Source organism: Oryctolagus cuniculus, chromosome 10, assembly GCF_051225735.1.
Source record: "Oryctolagus cuniculus isolate XC-2025 breed Fujian yellow rabbit chromosome 10, ASM5122573v1, whole genome shotgun sequence".
Lineage (NCBI taxonomy): Eukaryota > Metazoa > Chordata > Mammalia > Lagomorpha > Leporidae > Oryctolagus > Oryctolagus cuniculus.
In genome coordinates this window covers 23,512,725-23,531,615 of record NC_142876.1, presented here as the reverse complement: position 1 = coordinate 23,531,615, position 18,891 = coordinate 23,512,725, and the positions used below count along the sequence as shown (strand labels likewise).

The 18,891-nt window shown below is 45.2% G+C and overlaps 1 protein-coding gene across 4 annotated transcripts in view; it reads right to left on the bottom strand.

Annotated features, from left to right (window-relative positions):
• The window catches only part of CCDC68 (coiled-coil domain containing 68), a 50,805-nt gene extending 44,897 nt beyond the window's left edge, over positions 1–5,908 (bottom strand). For 2 of the 4 annotated variants that reach the window (XR_016213984.1, XM_008261334.5), the window contains exon 1: positions 5,739–5,883. The gene's annotated coding sequence lies outside the window, so the exon portion shown is untranslated. Of the gene's footprint in view, positions 1–2,760; positions 2,891–5,738 lie in introns of all 4 variants that reach the window. The other 2 variants (XM_017344193.4, XM_008261335.5) reach the window with 2 other exon arrangements.
• Positions 5,909–18,891: the final 12,983 nt, after the last annotated feature.

Sequence of the window (18,891 nt, the reverse complement as noted above, 5' to 3'; positions counted from 1 at the left end):
TAAGCAGATAAAACTTTCAAAAGAAAACACAATCAGTTAATTAAAGTGAGGAAAGACTTTTATTTGCTTTATGCTAGAATGGATTGAAGAGAGTTTACAAGTGGCTTCACGCCAAGAGGGCTTATATCCCAGATCCGGCTTTGCAAGCCCCTTCCCAGGGAGGAGGGGCAGTGCTCAGCACACAGGGCTCTGTCACCTGAACTTTCACTAAAGCAGCTCTGCTTTGTTCTGTCTCACACAGAGTTTTTCCACGAGGCTTTCTCATGCAAAAGAACAAGGGTCCCAATAGCTCAAAGGTTTAGAGGCAGCCTAGGTTCACGGCCAACTTCTGTCACTAAGAGGCTGTGTGACCTTAGACAAATTCCTTAACCATGTGTTAAGCAACGTGCCTCAGTTTCCTTAAGAATAAAAAATGCAATCGGTAATAATTATTAACAATAATCATCATGGTGTTGTTCAAGCGTTTGGCATATGCAATGCATAATAAATGAGTTGTGCGTGTTTGTCTAATCAGTAAGTAAAATATGAGATTATTATCCACAATTAAGGTTAACAAGCAACTTGAGTGGCTTACTTCCCTGCAGGGGAGAACCAAGTAACATTTTAAGTAGGTTACACCTGAGTGGGACTACAAAAGAAATCTGCTTGGGAGGATTTAAGGCTAGTTCAACCATGATGCCGACACTTAATTGCTAATACATCAGGAATCTGTCAACATCCCCAAGCAACAACACTAACATTTAATGAATGGTTTACAATTTATAAAACAACCCATACACATGATTGTGAACTGTAATCCATGGCGTAAAGGAACACATCACTGGGCAATCAGGATAATGTCATTAAATCTACCGTTCGGTACAATGACATGAGAATAGCTGAAGAATTACATGATAGATACAGATAAGACAGTGTTACAGGCTGGGTTAGGCTGTAGTCCCATGAGAGACCTAGGTCATTGTAGATATAACCGGTTAAGCAGAGGTAAGGGCCTCCAGTGACATGTAAGACAAGCAGCCCAGATCAGAGGAGGTAACTCCATGCCTATCTGGTTGCAATACTTTATACCCAAACGAAATTCAATTCCATTTCTCTTTTGTCCATAAACCTTTTGTTGAATAAGACTGAGATCCTTAGAGAAAGGGGAAATTTGGAGAGAGATGAACACACAGGGACCACACCAAGTGAGCTGAAGGCAGAGAACAGAGAGATGCTTCCACATGCCAAGGTAGGCTAAAGGTGGCAGCCAACCCCCAAGAGTCAGAAGAGAGACCTGGAACGGATTCTCCTTCACTGCCCTGGGAAGGAACCAACTGCAGACTCACTGATATCAGTTTCCCAACCCCCAGAGCTGTGAGTTGACAAATTTCTGTGTTTACCTCACTGAGTTTATGGTACCTGATTGGAGCAGCTCTAGGAAACTAATACAGGCACTGACCACAGTCCCACAACTCAAACAAAAGTGTTCCCTTCTTTCTGTTTATCCTTTGATTCATTCATGCTTATGGTATTTATTGAATACTGCTGTTAGGAGCTGTGGCTGCAGCAGTGAGCCAAACACCTCACATTCACACAACTTTCTGTACAGAGAGGAATCAGACACTAAACAATAAGTAGAGGAAGCAGTCAGCACCCTAAAGACAAACAGATCTGGGTGACATGGAAAAAGGAGGTACTGTTCTGGATGGTGCTGAGGGAAGCCACTCTGAGGAGGTGGCATCTGAGCAAGATATGAATGAAAGGAGGCACAAGCCAGGTGTCTGCCTGGAGGAGAGGGTTCCAGGCACGGTGAAAGTGAGAGCAGAGGCTGCTGAGAGGAATGTTCTAGAACCAGGCATCACGCAGTCACCTGCCACCTTCTCTAATGTTGCAGGGTTTTTCTTTGCACGCAGATTGAAACTTGTTGAGATTTCCAGTTTATCTAAGGAGTTTTCTTTGTAGCCCTGGCTGGTCTGGCCCCCTACAGGCTGAAGGAAAGGCACGGTACAGCAAAGTCTGCCACAGTGTCCCATGCTGCAAGGGCAGCCCAACAAGGGGCAGTGAAGTCCAGCGGTCTCAGCTCCTTTCTGCAGGTGCACACTGCGCTCCCCCCAGTAGGGTGCTTGGCAGGTCTGGGCTGCCCAGTGCTTCGACCCCCTGCCCACAGGCACGGACTCACCATCTGTTCGAGCCTTGCGGGACAGGTCTCTCCCTCAGTGCTCCTTACTCGCTGGAGCACAGGCGTAACACCAGCCTCAGCAGGCTGGGTGCTCCCTCTGGAACCGCCACCCGGGGATTGGCCATTAAGCTTGTTGAAGCTGAAGGCAATGAAAAGCCAGGGAAGGGAAGGGGAGGAGTCTGATGAAGAGTGGTGCTTTGCATCAGGGGGCAGCAAGGCCAGTGGTGGCACCCAGTGACCAGTGGCGACGCCCAAAGCACGCTGACCTGCTCTTTCCACCTCCTGATCTTGCCAAGTGCTAATGCACCTGTCCTCCCCCTCTCCCCCTCCCCCCAGTCTTCCAGCTTTCCTTCCAATTCTGGGAGTTGCTCCACATCCTTCCTTTTCTACCAAGTCAGTCGGGGCCAACTTCTCAGTTTGCTACCAAGAGCTCACATGGATTCTGCAGTTCCTGTGTTCTCAGCTTTTATTTCTACAGCTGAGCTGACAGTACTGTGTCTTCCTTCTTGATCACTATTACATATAGATATCAGAAACTGAAAAAGTAAATTACAACAAAAGTACCACGAGGATAATTAGGTTATGAGGGGAAATGAGCTCACGTTATCTCCAAAGCCTTGAAGATGATGACCACGTCCTGAATATTAAGTAGCACACCTGCTCAGCAGCTGCATTGCACAGCACAATGGTGACATCCAGTGTCAGCTGGCTAAATCTCAGGTGACTGTGTACCTGAAACTCGTGCACAATATACCAAAGCATGCATGTTAACACGGCACCCAAATTCTGTTTTCAAGTAAAAGTCATGATTTTCTTAAGCAGCATTACATACATATTTATATTAGAAAACTCTTAGATATGAACTAAAAACTATTTTTTTGGAAGAAAAAGGATTGAAAAATTAGCACAAATACATGTATACTATTGACAAACCCCATGCATTTTACCAAAATTATTTTCCATACATTTTCAAAATTATCATTACAACATTGTGCTATAGTCATCATTTTCAGCATATGTACAGGTTTAATGTGACCAAGACACAGTGGAGGATGCTAAGTCTTCAGGATTCAAAATTGACCTCACCACTTGAAACCAAGTATTTTGACCCCAAGTCCAGATATCTTTGAAATGAGATAATCTGTTTTCCTAATCCAGTGGCACATATTGAAAAAGAAGCAGATGCCACAGACAGGTGTCAGAGTCACTTGCTGTTTTAGGTTTATATATTTCATAAGATTAAATCTGACTCCCAAGTTCTTCTGACTCCCAAGTTCTTCCCTAACTAACACAAAAGAAACAAACTTGACTGGAAAACCTAAGCTCCTCCACAACTGTTATCTTTCACTGTTTAAGTCAGTGTAAACTCCTCTAGGTTCAGTCACTGTCAGAAATGATGGATGCTCACTGATGCGGTTCCTATGCTGTGGTTTTGGGTTGCCCTGGAGGGCTTCAAGCTTGCCTAAATTCCAGGAGGACAGGAATGCGGCTTATTACACAAAGCTGTAATCCTCTGAGGAGACACAGCAGAGTCCTGTCCAATAGATGCTCAATAAACATCAGGTCACTGAATGAGCAAACACTCACAAACTCACAGATGCACCTCCTATGCTGTAAAGCTGCAGGTATGCGCACAACCCCCCAGGCGCACGTGCGCGTGCACACACCCTACACACACACACACCAACTTTTCTTTTTCAAACACATGTAGCTGGCTGCTTTTGTGCTTAGTAAGCTGTGAACCCATTTAAACATATTATTATTATTTTTTTGACAGGCAGAGTGGACAGTGAGAGAGAGAGACAGAGAGAAAGGTCTTCCTTTGCTGTTGGTTCACCCTCCAATGGCCGCCGCAGCCGGCGCGCTGTGGCTGGCGCACCGTGCTGATCCGAAGGCAGGAGCCAGGTACTTCTCCTGGTCTCCCATGGGGTGCAGGGCCCAAGCACTTGGGCCATCCTCCACTGCACTCCCTGGCCACAGCAGAGAGCTGGCCTGGAAGAGGGGCAACTGGGACAGAATCCGGCGCCCCGACCGGGACTAGAACCCGGTGTGCCAGCGCCGCAAGGCGGAGGATTAGTCTAGTGAGCCACGGCGCCAGTTTAAACATGTTATTAACTTCATAGTAACATTTTGCCATTATGAAATGTTTTCAATCAATAATTGACCATGTAAGTTTGAGATAAATATCTCCCAAAGACTTTTAAATTCCCTTCAAAATCTTCATTGTTTCCTTTGTCAGTCACTGTCCCAAACACAAGTATGCCTCATTTTTCACCTTTGGCCAAATTTGGTTCACAATACAAGTCTACAATAAACACAATACAAACAAAAAAGCTAACAATGAACATGCCTTATTATTAATTGACAAAATAGCGTCTGTATTTGTGTCAAAAGTCTCTTTCTAGTTAGGCCAGGCAGTTCAATTTGTTTTGTAAATGCCGAAGGATAAGAGCTTTATGATGTTTACCTAGATCCCAGGGAGTATAACCTGTTCTTACTCCTTCTGTAAATAGCTGCGCCACACAGGGATATCCCCTACCTCCGGCAAAAATTCCTATGTCAGGAGCCTCCAATCTCAAACTGTGGGTGTGGGGGAAGGAGAGAGGACAGCCCAGCCACAGCAGAACAACAGCAGCAATTGTGCCTGCCAGGGCACCTGCTGCCCCAGCCAGGCTCACATTCCTGGGAAAGCACACTCCTGTAATATTTGATCGCACTGGGACAGATTATCTTCTCCTTATTCAAATGCAGAATCATTGCCTTTTGTATTCGGATGCTCAATCTATTCTATATACTTTTTCAGCAAAAAACTAAGAGGAGTTGGGATTCCTGAAATAAAACAAGTAGGACACAATTGTGCAGAGACACAGCTTCAGTCGCCATCAGGGCAGGCTGCTTGTTCTGATCCTTACGTTCATTTTTTCCCCTTTTCTTTTTGAAGAAGTCTGAAAATTCAGTTATGTCACTTTTCATTCTAAAAGCCAGACCTGTACACGTGAATTAGCCTCGCTGTAAGATAACACTGTCCCCTTGCAAAGCTGCCCAGGCCTCTCTAACTGTCAGCTCCAATAGCCGGTGATGCCCCGTCAACAGAAAAGGCTGCAAAGTGTCCAGCGGCGGGCCGTCTCCCGTTACTACACCTGCCAGCACAATGAATGAAGAGCAAGACAAATCCCTTCATTTAACTTTGCTCTTAAACAGTGCGGGCGCAGGGACCTGTCCAGGCCACCAGCTTGGATTCCCTGACATTTTCCGGAGGGCTTTTCTCCAAGGCCCCTGAAATCAGCCGACAGAAATCGCGGAGACCACTCAGGACGAACGGGAATGTGAAATAAAATATCGGCCCTGCCTGAGGGATCGTATAACAGGCACCTACATAAGTAATCAGGTGTGCGCCGGGAGGACGGATAACTTTCTTGGAGAAAGGCGGCTCTTAAACTTCTCACCCCGGAATCCAAGCCCCAGAGTGAGTTTACGGCGAGGAATATCCTCTTCTCCCAGGACCTTTACCAGGAAATGTCCTTGGTGCACTGAGCTCCCAGCGGAAACCCGCTCCCGGCGCACCTGCACTCCCACTCACCTGGCGCGCGCCGCGGATCGCCAGCGCTCGCCTACCTGGGAGGGCGCTCGGCCAGCTCGGGGTCCCAGGCGCTGCTCCACCCTGGGCGCTCAGGCTTCGGCGCCGGCGTCGGCGGGCAGGGAGCTGCGGGAGTGGGCTCCGCCCTGCGGGGCGAGGCCAGGGCAGAGTCCGGCGCCCGGGTGGCTCCGGGGAGGAGCCTCGTCTCCTGTTGCACGCGGGACGCGCACGCCCAGTGCACCAGGACCACACACCGCCCCTGCACTGTGCTCGGGAGAGGTGTGTGCCGAAGGGGACCGTGGCTGCTGCTTTTCCAGAAGTTCTATTGGCACCCGAAATACATAAACTTTTGGATTTTGTTTTTCACAAAATTTTTATTTTGAAATAATTTGAGACCTACCCAAAAAAAGTTGGGAGGATGATACAAAGTTCTCTGTAGGTCTCAGCCGGTGTCCCCTAATGTCCACACCTTACATAACCACCGCACACTGTCAAAAGTAAGAAAGTAACAAAGGTGCTGACGGCTGACTGGACGCCCGGCTTCCTGCAGAACTCCCTGGCTTTCTGCTGAAGTGTTTGCTTGGTGCAGAATCCCACGGCACAGACCACACCGCACTTGGTCTTTTCGTGGCTTCCACAGCCTTGGTAGTTTTGTGGGAGTCCCTCATTTGGTTTTGTTGGATGTTTTTCTCACTGTTAAGCAGTGGTTACCGGGTTTGGGAGGGATGAGGTGATCTTCTCAGGGGTGGTGATTGATCTCTGCTGATGTTGACATTGGCTATAGTAGTGGCTCTTAGATTTTCTTACTGTGAAGTTACAATTTCCTGTTTTCCCCTACTCTCTTCTCTGAATTGAGTCCTGAACTCAGACCAGGCTCAGGAGAGGGAGGGAGTAAACTCCACTTCTGAGATGAGGGGGTGTCTTCAAACATGTCATTATCTGCAGTTATTCTATAAGGAAGACTTGTCCCTTTTCTGTCCCTTGTGTGTCTATTCAGTCATTTCTTCCTATCAATATGGACTCAGGTATATTTATTTTTGTCCTCTGGGCTATAAATCAATGCTCCATCATTTATTTTATTGCTCAGATTGTCCCAACTTTGACCATTAGGTATTCTCTCTGGTTGGTTACTGGGAAGGTTCGTAAAGTTTTAGGGCTTTGGATAAAAGGTAATGACTTCCACCACCTCGCCCACAGTTAGCAGGTTTGGAAAACTGCAACCCAAATCTTTCGGGACACATGGGCTTTTCAGAATCTTCCTGGGAGTCCCACAATTCTTCATTGCCACCACAGCCGGAGAGAAATTACTTATTTTCTTCTCAGCTAAGCTACTTGTGGACTGCAGCCCAATCCGGAGAAGTGCAAGTTGATGGTTCTTGGGTCGTACTTATTCAATTCATCCTTGTGGTTCTAGTGAATAAATATATGTGTATTTATGGACAAATTGTGTTCCGAATTTAGCTGTGGATGTTTATCACGGGTTTAAACATGGAAGAAATCCAGCTGCTGGGGACCATTTGTTCTGCTGCTGCAGTTTGGCGCTGTCTGCCTTTTCAGGTTGGTCCCATAAACACTACATTTCCTCCGTCTGAGCCTGGATCTTGCCCAGCATTTGAGGCACCCCTGCCTTCTGGTCCTGCCTCCCTCTCTTTCTAGCCTCTGTCCCCTTTGGAGAGGGAAATCAGTCATTAGCCCTGCTTATGCCAGGAAAACAAGACGGGTAGCCCAGTGTGTATGCCAGTACCACAGAGATAAGTGATTTTTTTTTTTGTCTTAGAGCTATTTTTTACAAAAGTACTAACAATAGTAAGAATTAAAGGCAAACAGTTTTTAAGTCTTAACCATATGTGCTGTAGACTGAATGTTGTGTCCCTCTAAGACTCATAGGTAATTAGGGGATGAAAACGGAACCCTCGTGGATGCATTCAGATATGACCTGCCTGTCATGTAAGTACGCAGCAGGAAGGCACCCACGTGCAAACCACACAGAGGGCCCTCACCAGACACCAGGTCTGCAGGCACCTTCAACTTGGACATCAGGCCTCCAGAATTATGAGCAATAAGTATTCATTGTTTAAGCTAACTTAATACCCAGTCCATGGTAGTTTGTTACAGAATTGACAACTAAGATACTATTCCAGAAAAAACTGACACTATCGGAGGGGAAGGTTGTATTTTGTGTACTTTTCTAGGGAGCAGAGGGAATACTGTAACTGAAGGTAATAATTCTATTCGGTATGAAATAGTGATTGCACTTCATAGTTGGGTGGGTATACTACTAAGTAATTTTAATAAATCTGGCATGGAAGGGAGTAGGAGACCACTCAGGATTAACAAGAGTGTGGAGTTAAAAAAAATATTAGCAGCATACACAGTGATACTCAGGTGACATGGTTTGGAGTTAAAGCTTTGGAGGTTGTGGGAGAGGGAAGGATGGATGTTTACAGACTTCTCCTGCAGCCTCAGTTTGATTTCTCCTCATGGAATACATATTTGTATATATTTGTACATATACAAATCATTTAAAATTTTCTAAAGCTGTCTTTCTTCACACTTTACCTAAGATTATCATATCAAGAAAAAGTATTAATATACTTTTAAAAAAAATTGGAATGACTTTGGTTGAGTCTGACAGAGCTCCAACAGAGTCCATCAGAGATCAGCTGGGAACTAAGACATCCCCAGTCTAAGCTTGGCACCCTCGCAGGATAAATCCCTTATCCTTTACCCTCTGTGTGGGGTCAACTAGAAAGTGGAGGGACTTAGGGTACAGCAGAGAGCAGCAGATGCTGGCTCCCTCCTGGAGCACAGTACAAATTATCACTCATGTTGAAAGAGGATTTGACTGCAAACAGAAAGCCCCACCTTGTAACATGCAGAGTTTCTACCTTGTGATATTTGGACCCAGGCTTATATTTGTAATCACTGTCTATTTCTGTGTGGCTGTTATTTTTAAAAGTTTATAGAAACTTTTCTCCTGTCATTTTAACTTAAGCATGCACATACACAGACCTTTCTTTGAAACACCTCATGACCTCCAGTTTAAAGCCTAAATCCCTCCTATGGGCAAGAAACCTCCCTCCCTTCCTGCTTGCTCTCTCGCTGAGTTGTCTTCCAGCGAGGCTAGAAGGCTTATCATGCTCCAAACCCTCCCCTGTTTCTGACTATATTCCTTTTTTCTCTGATTTCCTCCCCATTCTACCCCCATAGACCAGAATGTTCCTGTTATTCATCTTCTTGTTGGCAATGGAAACTCCTTTTCAATTTATTTTCTAACTGTAGGGAAACCTCCCTGATTGCCCCAGCTTTTGTGGGATGTCCCACTTAGGTCTTCCTTTAGAATGCTGGATACAGTGAACTTGAGATTGTATTAGTGTCCTATGGCTGCCCTAACAAATAACTATAAACCTGGTTGTTAAAACAATACAAGTTGGGGCCGACGCTGTGGCACACTAGGTTAATCTTCCACCTACGGCACCGGCATCCCATATGGGCTCCGGTTCCAATCCCGGCTGCTTCTCTTCTCTCTGTTGTGGCCTGGGAAAGCAGTAGAAGATGGCCCAAGTCCTTAGGCCCCTGCACCCATGTGGGAGACCAGGAAGAAGCTCCTGGCTCCTAGCTTCGGATTGGACAGCTCCGGCCTTTGCGGCCAATTGGGGAATGAACCAACGGAAGGAAGACCTTTCTCTCTGTTTCTCCCTCTCACTGTCTGTAACTCTACCTCTCAAATAAATAAATAAAATCTTTAAAAAAATGCAAGTTGATCATCATCAAATTCTGTAGGTTGGAAGTCTGCCACAATTCTCACTGACCTAAAGCCAATATAGACACATGGCTCTGTTCGTGATGGGTGCTCCTGGGAAGAATTTGTTCTTTTGCCTTTTCCAACCTTTCCTAGAGGCTGCCTGCCCTTCTTGGTTGCTGACATTTTTTTAAGGCAGAGTTACAGAGAGAGAAGGAGAGAGAAAGAGAGAGATTTTTCATCCTCTGGTTCACTCCCCAGATGGCTGCAATGGCCAGGCTGAAGCCAGGAGCAAGGATCCAAAAGCTTCTTCTGAGTCACCCATGTGGGTGCAGGGGCCAAGGTACTAGGGCCATCTTCTGCTGCTTTCTCAGGTGCACTAGCAAGGAGCTGGATTGGAAATGAAACAGCCAGGACTCGAACTGGCACCCATATGAGATGCAGGCTCTGCAGGCAGTGGCTTAACCCACTATGCCACAATGCTCAGCCCCAAGTTTCTGACCTCTTTCTCTGCATTTAAAACTAGCAGCATCCTCTCTCTGATGCTGACTAGCCCTCTTTTACTTGCAGTGATCTTTGTGATTTCATTAAGCCAACTGGGTAACCCAGGATAATTGTCCCATCTCATGATCACCAATTCATCACATCTGCACAGTCTCTCTGCCGCATAGCATACCCACAAGTCTCAGAGATAAGGATGTGGACATCACTGAGGACCGCTGTTTCACCTATAACAGCTGTGTTCCCAGCTCACCTCATAATTCAAACATTAATTTGGTTTGTTTATTAAATATTCTAATATCTAGCACACAAAATCCAGAAGGCTTTGCTAACTGTGGAGGAGGCATGCTCCCATCTTTTGGGTGGTGCCGCCACCTGCCTTCCTCTCGTGTCCTCTCACCTTCCCATGATGCACCCATATGCTGCCCTAAGGTGTGCCTGGTGTTAGACAGTTCTCCAGGTTCTTTCCTCTCCCCAATTCCTGCAGCTCCCCTAGGCTTCCTGGTAGTTCTTGGAAGGAGAACAGAATGCAAATGTGATAATTACAACATCCACTTTACAGAATTTAACTCTATGGAACCCTAGATCTTGCATACTGAGATCTAAGCTCACACTTGGATTGCTTGAGAAAATGCAGTGCACCAAAATGCCAATTATCCATTTAGAACAGTAATCCTTCTATGCTATGCCAGCTCCTTTATTGAGTGTCAGGGCCCATTTTTACCATTGTAAATGTCATAAGTATGCACTTTAAATGAATAGGTTATGCATTCATACATGGTAATAACTATAAATGCAGTTACATAATAAATTAAAATGTGTCCAAGCACCAAATCACCTCTGAGAAGCAGCAGAGCTGGTAAGAACTGGAAGACTAACAGACTGTTACAATCAGTTGATGTGCTAGGGAAGGCCTCAAGGGGCAGTAGGTTGAAGTTGGACTTTGAGTATAACCATTGTGTTAATCTGGGAGAGCACATTTGAGCATAATTATCTTGTTATTGTGGGAAGCCTTTCAAGGTCAGACAGAGCCTAAGGCAGAGAACAAATAAATATTCAGACAGACTGGGGAACCACCCAGGAGAACAGTACAATTTGACCATAGGAGATTAATGGGAGTTAGAGGTGGGAGCAAACATTTAGTAACTGACAAAAGGTCCAGGGAACGTGTTTTTGTTGTCTATCTTTGTGAAGAAAGGAAAGAGAAGAAAATCATTGTAGGAACTGAAACTCTGGTTGTTGTTCCGAGCTCAATGGTAAAACTCTTAGCAAATATTCATGGACAATATATCAGCATCTACTTGTATAGGCAAGACTGTCCAACCAGGTGTAGCTTTTTCTAAGGTTCCCTTCATGTAATGGACACAGAAACCATGACATAATCAATGGTGAGATTCAAAATGTGTATCTACTGGTTGAGCAGTGGCACCAACCAGTCAGAAAAACTGCCAGTTGTAAAAGACAGCTATTACCAACGAGCCAAATGCATCAGTGACAAATGAGCCCTGGACACTATTATATAAAACTGTTTTCCTCTTAGCAAAACTGGATGTTCTTTCAGAAACGTCCTTTCAAACCACCCGGAGGGACCTAATAAATTCTGATTTCTGCCTCCATTTTCAGCAGATGAATTCAGTTTGCTCCACTGTATCAATAGCTGCATGAATACAAGCCTATTCCTTCAGCACTGTGATCCCTTCTCCCAAATGAAGGAAACGTAGAGAAAGGTGGAAGGAGGCTTGACAACTGAGACAGTGATGTTAAATTCTTTTCTTGAGGTACATCTAAGTTTGCAGGAGGTAACTAAAGGCCAGAAAAGGCTCCTGGAAGATTGTGCCAACGTTTATTGCTTATTGGTTATACATGGAGCCTGAATCTGTTCCCCTCCTCTCCTTGGTCTCTCAATCTGCCTTCAGTTGGTAAGGACACTATCGATAGCGACTACAGCAATTCATGCTTCATTATTTGTTTATTTTTAATTTACTCTGCTGCAATAGAAGAAAGCCTAATGGATTCTCAAGCCACATGAGCTGAACTTTCCTACCTGCCTTTCAAGCCTGTTCAGACTCTTCTAGTTAAAAACCCAACATGGAGGATCCTTTTTGTTTGTATTTTAAGGCATTCTGTACAGGGCTATGGGATTTGTCTTCTTAGCCTTTTGTGAGAGCAGTGTTTCACATCCAGAACCTTGTGTCTGGGTTTCTTTTTTTTTTTTTTTTATGTTGTGTTTCTTGATAGTTTGATGAGTGGCTTGTTACAAAAATAAGAATTTTAGAAAAGAAAAAAATGAATGTCCTTGGGTTAGCTCAAAGCAGGCGAGAGGCACATGGTAATATGGGAGATGGAGCACTCATGGGATCTCGACACAGAAAACTGTGATGACTGAGTCTGCAAGAGCTTTAGAGTGTCAGTGAGAGCCTCATTCTCCTGCTCCACACAACACGAACCTGGCCTGGCTGCTTGCTTTCTTCACCTCTGCGTCTCTGAAGATACCTTCTTATGTCTTCCCACTATCAAAGCGCTGCCCTCCCCTTTATAAACCTTCAGGCTATGGGGTGTGGGGTGTAGCATTCAGGTTAGCTGGCTGACCTTAGACAGCTGGCATAAGCTCTGTGGTCTCAGTTTCTGGAAAATGGGCTCTCACTCCATGAATCCTTGCAACCACCATTGTGGCTCCTCCCTGCTAGATTGTTCTTGTTCTCAAGACTGACCCATCAGAGTGAGGGTCTTATAGAACCTCCTTCCTTCTGTAGGGTGAGTTCTTTCCAGCAGGTCATATCAAGGTCACTGGCCTGGCCGGGCTATGGTTGGACTGTCATTGGCGTGAGTGCTCATCACTCACTCTGTCTTCCAGAACTCAGTGACTGCACACTGGTTACCTATGAAGCTAAACAGGGCTGCCCAGAGTTCCTCCATCAAGCAGTTGTGTGTGCAGCAGGCCCCTAGAAGGGAACCTTGGTATGGACTCTCCCACCAGGGCCTGTCCTCTGAGCCCAGGCTCATGTTTCCAATCACCTCCTCAGTGTCATTCTCTGGCCATCTCACAGTCAAGTCAAACACTGAACTCATGATCTTAGCACAGACATGCTCTCCTCGCACTCTTCACCACTCAGTCGGTGGCAACTTTATCATCCCAGTTGTTGGGGCCCTGAACCTTTTTTTTTTTTTTTTTTTACAGGCAGAATGGACAGTGAGAGAGAGAGAGAGAGACAGAGAGAAAGGTCTTCCTTTGCCGTTGGTTCACCCTCCAATGGCCACTGCAGCCAGCGCACTGCAGCCAGCCCACCGCGCTGATCCAAAGCCAGGAGCCAGGTGCTTCTCCTGGTCTCCCATGTGGGTGCAGGGCCCAAGTACTTGGGCCATCCTCCACTGCCCTCACGGGCCACAGCAGAGAGCTGGCCTGGAAGAGGGGCAACCGGGACAGAATCTGGCGCCCCAACTGGGGCTAGAACCCGGTTTGCCGGTGTCACAGGTGGAGGATTAGCCTATTGAGCCGTGGCGCTGGCTGGGGCCCTGAATCTTGACATCATCCTTGAATTCTTTCCTCCTGTAGTATTTCCCACATGTCTCCTATTCTGTATCTCATCATTTAGAAACTACAATCAGCTCTCTTTCCACTCTGGAATAAGCTGGTTTTTTTGTCCATTTAATAATAACTTCCAGCTAGTGCCCCCTGCTCCCAGTACTGCCTGCTCTGGATAGAGCTCAGGTGATCCTCAAAAATGTGAGTAAGGTCATGTATCTCAGCACTTGTTCCCCATCTCTCGCCAGTAAAAGCCACAGTTCCTGCAGTGATCTACAAAGAGCTGCTCGCTCTCTGATCTTGCCTCCTGCTCTCATTTCTCCCTCTCCACCTCTGCCACAGCAGCCTCCTAGCTTTGCATTGAATGACGCAGGCACACCCTCACCTTCTGCCCTGTGCATTGATCATACCTCAGCCTGGAACATTCTCCCCTCAGGCCTGTCCCTGCTGCACTCTCTCATCAATTTCAAGTCTTGGCTCAAATGCCATCTTCTCAGTGATGTTTCCCTGACAACTTTATATAATGCTGCTGGTCTCTTTCCACTGTGCCCTCATTTTCTTTCTTATTTTCACTGAGACTGAGAAAATTAGCCAACATTGTAGAAGAAAAGCTAGACTAACGTAGCTCCAAAGTCTTACATTTCTTTGTATGTTTCATGACGTCATGAAGATAAGATTCAGAACTGGTCTATGAATTAATGTAACTAGTATCCAACCATTTAAATCTTATAAGTGTATGCTATCATGAAAATAAACTGAAAAATAATGTCTTAAAACTTAAGAAAAGAGCTATTTGAACAGTTCAAACAAGCAAATTGGTTTAATATCTGGCAAAAGGAACACATTTGCATCCTGTCCCTGAAAACAGAAAGTTATCAAAGATCACAGCTTATTTTTACTGGCAACAAGAGTCCCTTCTGTGTGCACCCACTGAGGCTTCAAATACCCCATGCTTGAGACCTTCAGAGACACTGCTCCCCTCTCGTCAACCTTAAAGACATTTGAAAATAGTGACATTTACTTAAAAAGTTAGCTTAACTCAATAACTACCAAATGTCTTTGGAGAGAACTGCTCTGAAAGACGCACTTCTGTCAGAGGCAAAATCCAAGCTGTAGGTATGGAGAGCTGCTCTGTCTGTTCTGAAACTGTTTTCTACTCTTGGCTTCCTGGGTACTTCCTGGGCTCTTCAGAGGGGTCTACTTACTCTCTGCTCTCTGATCTCTGCCCTCCCAGGGCCTCTCAAACTATGCTCCAGCTCTTGACTCACCAGAGAGAAGAGAGCTCCCGTGTCCTCCTGGGACTCCTGGTCTTGTCATGAGTTCTTGCTCTCTGGAAAGGCCCCCTCCTCACCAGGCCCACTCCCACTTTCCCCCTCTCTGTGTCTCTGTGCTGCACGGCTGGTCTGTGCCGCAGTATCTGCTGTCTCCTTTGAGGGAAGGGGGCATCTTCACTTGTTGTTCTGAGCCCAGGCCCCAGATGGTCCAAGTGGATGACACAAAGGTTGGTCCTCACTTGAGCTCCTGGGCACCCAGCCCCCAGCCCTTCCCATTTCCAACCTCTCATCTCTCTTTGGATCCTCCCAGTAAATTTTTCCCCAAAGCTATGAAAATGTCCCATTTTGGGTTTATTTGCAAAATACACATTACTGCTAATTCGTATGATAAGAGAATGACCTTTCTATGGAGTCCTAAGACTTACTCCAGTATTTAAGGAAATGATCCTCTGGGTTTGGCAACAGCAAAATGATTCAAATATGTCTTAAGTACAACATTGATCCAAATTCTACCAAATACAAGGGGTAGAAGTTGTTCCAGAGTTCCCATATACATTTTTTTCATTTAATGATGTAGCTTAATGTCCTGACTTGTACAATAATATAAATATGCTTTTGAAATTGAAACAAGAATAGCAGAATATATTCACTTACACTGCACATTCTTCTAAAAATAACTTGAAGTAGAATATCATAAATATTCCCAATTACATTAATAGTTGGAGGCAGGTAACATTTACTAAGAACTGAGAAATTAAAGTGAGGTAAATATCTGAGTGAAATTAACTCAGAAAGGAGGGGCTCCAAGTATTCAAATATTGATTTTCACTGTAAAGAAATACTGTGCCTGCCTTACAAAATTAATTAAGCTCTGTGTTAATTAATCACTACAGCTCTATAATGAGAGGCTGCCAATCACCCGTCAAATTGTTTACAGATGAAATCCTAGCCTAAAATTCATCTGGTTAATGATCTAAGTTAAATTTAACCCTTGTCTCAGGACCTCAGATGTGATTCCAGATCGCAGCCGTGTGTACAGCTTCAGAATCCTCTATGTGCCTCTACTTCTCCAGGGACATTGTCAAGCCCCAGATCTCACTGAACTTCTGGGCTCATGGCTGGGACTTCTCCGCACCTTCCTCAACTGTGAAAATAAAGTTGATATACAGAAAGTCTGTGAATATTATTAGTTAATTAACTTTATTTGACAGCAAGAGAGAGAGGGCGAGAGAAAGAAATCTTACATTACCTGATTCACTCTCCAAATGCCTGCAGCAGATGGGGCTGAGATTGAAGTTAGGAGCCAGAACTCAGTCCTGGTCTCCTAAGTGAGGAGCAGGGATTCAGCTACTTGAGCCACTACTGCTGCCTTCCAGGGTCCCCGTTACCAGGAAACTGGAATGGGAAGCAGAGAAGAGACTTGAACCCAAATGGGATGTGGGTACCCCAAGCAGCATCTTAGCTGCTGTACCACATGCCCATACCTGCACCTATTTATTTTCTGTCTTATAGACTAATGCATGTGATAAAGAAATTCTGGCGCCCTAGGTTCTAGTCCCAGTTGGGGCGCCGGTTCTGTCCCGGTTGCTCCTCTTCTAGTCCAGCTCTCTGTTGTGGCCCAGGAGTGCAGTGGAGGATGGCCCAGGTCCTTGGGCCCTGTATCCACATGGGAGACCTGGAGGAGGCACCTGGCTCCTGGCTTCGGATCGGCGCAGTGCCGGCTATAGCAGCCATTTTGGGGGTGGACCAACGGAAGGAAGACCTTTCTCTCTGTCTCTGTCTCTCTCTCTCATTGTCTAACTCTGCCTGTTTAAAAAAAAAAAGAAAAGAAAAAAAGAAATTCTTTTCTGTTATTAACCGTAAAATTACTAAACTATTTGACATCTTCATTGCTAAAAAGTTTCAAAATTTAGATAAATATGCCACCAGGCTATGACAAAATACCAATATGGCTTCTATTATCATGCCAAGTTTATATTTTCCTTAAAACTTTTGGCTTGTTGCTTCTTGGTGATATTTCTTCTCTTTTATTCACATTACTTACATAGAGTCAATTTCCTTGAAAATGAAAGCTACAAGATTCAAGAAATCTATCCTAGGAAACTGTCAATCTCTCCAGCACTTCTGATTTTAGAAGTAGATTAAACTATGCCCGAAAGGGACTTCTTGGACTGAGTCATTGACTAACTTCTTTATATGATAGAAAAAATCTGTGCAAAGGAAAAATTCAACGGACCCTCCAACATTTTAGCTAACAAAAAGATAGTTTTGAGTGGTACACATATGTGGGGCATTATTTTTGGCATGGGGGTTCCCTTCCAAGTGGTTTCCTCATGTAGCCATGACATAGGAGTGAGGATAATTAGAGCAGGGTAAGGAGTTCAGGAAAAGGAAAATGCCTGGGAACTAGATCATGTCTGTGGTCAAGGATGAGTAAAGGCTTCTATGGTGAGCAACCCACAGTCAAGCAATGTTTTCAAGTTCAGGGTCAGGTAATGAATTCAATGCAACACTGTTCAATAAGGAAGCCATGGGGCCAGCTTTGTGGCATAACCCGTAAAGCCGCTGCCTGTGATGCCAGCATCCCATGCCGGCTCGAGGCCCAGCTGCTCCACTTCAATCCTGCTCCCTGCTAATGCACCAGGGAAAGCAATAGAGGACGGCCCAAGTGCATGGGCCCCTGAACCCACGTGGGAGACCCAGAAGCTCCTGGCTTCTGGCTTCAGACAGGCCCAACTCCAGCCATCGTGGCCCTTTGGGGAGTGAAGCAGTGGATGAAAGATCTCTCTCTCTGCAACTCTGACTTTCAAATAAATAACTAAATCTTTAAAACATTAAGACAGGGAAGATAAAAAGATATCAGAAGATTTAAAAAATATAATAAGGAAGCTGTGAGCCCCCTGTTACTGAACATTTGAAATGTGGCTAGTCTAAATTGAGATGTGATATATGCACAGAATACATTGTGTATGGCTGATCCAGTCAACTTACATATGTATTTCCCCAGACCTTGTGTGTGTGTGTGTGTGTGTGTGTGTCTAGAGGACTCAAACAATACAATACATTGTTATTAACTGCAGCTACCATGTTGTGCTACAGATCTCTTGAATTTACTGCTCCTATTTAACTATCTACTTTTCAAGTCTCTGCATCTGTCGTATTTACTAATGTCTCATTGACTAAAGACAAGTCCAGAGTCAGTGCAAAAGGGACCACATGAAGGCATGGACACCATAATATAGTTCTCTGTCAGCACCAGAGGTGGGTAACATCAGGTCATTTATTGACTAAGATAGCAGGATGCAAGTAGAGAGATTGTAGGAAAGATGATCTGAAAAGTGTATGCCATGGTACTTTGGAATGCCTGACTCTCCACGGTGAGAAAAGTACAGGCAATTGGGCAGGTCACAGGCAATCACTGCATGCTTCAAGTAGAGATGTCCAATATGTATAGGCTGGAATTGTTAAGCTGGAGAATGAGTCAGTGCTCTTGGTAGCAGGAAACAGAAACTGTGCCCTAAACAGAAATATTTGAATTAATTAGTTGGAAATGGAACCAAGGGCAGAGAATCTGTAACAGTTTACTGGCCTGAGCTGAGTTTTCAGAGAATGTCCCAGCAAGTTCTCTTGCAACAATGTGCTCTTGCAACATTGTGCTCAACACCATCAAGAAAGCTGCAAGAAGCAAGTCTGAGTCAGCGTTTTCAACATCCATTGAAGGATGTGCAGAACACCAGCAGGAGGCCCCTTCTGCTCCCCTTTTCTACCTCCAGGCTACTCCCCTAACCTTTGCTAGGAAAGCCCTGGCAAACCACTTCTTGAGAGAACTGTCCCTTTCTGCTGCCTCCTCTGCTATCACAAGTAAATAAAGCTTTCCTTCGAGCAGCTTCTGCTTGAGGATCATTATTTGGCGACATCCACAGCAAACGGACTTCTTGTGTTTGCTAATGGGAAAAGCTCACAGAATGAAAGGAAAAACTGAACAGCCTCGTCTCTGGAGGAAGAGAAACCTGGATGGCCCTACTGGACTAGGGATCAATGAGCAGGAACCAGTGGGCATCTCTGCAAGGCCCAGTTATTAGAGTCAACTGCAGCTGTTTCTATTGCCTCCAACCA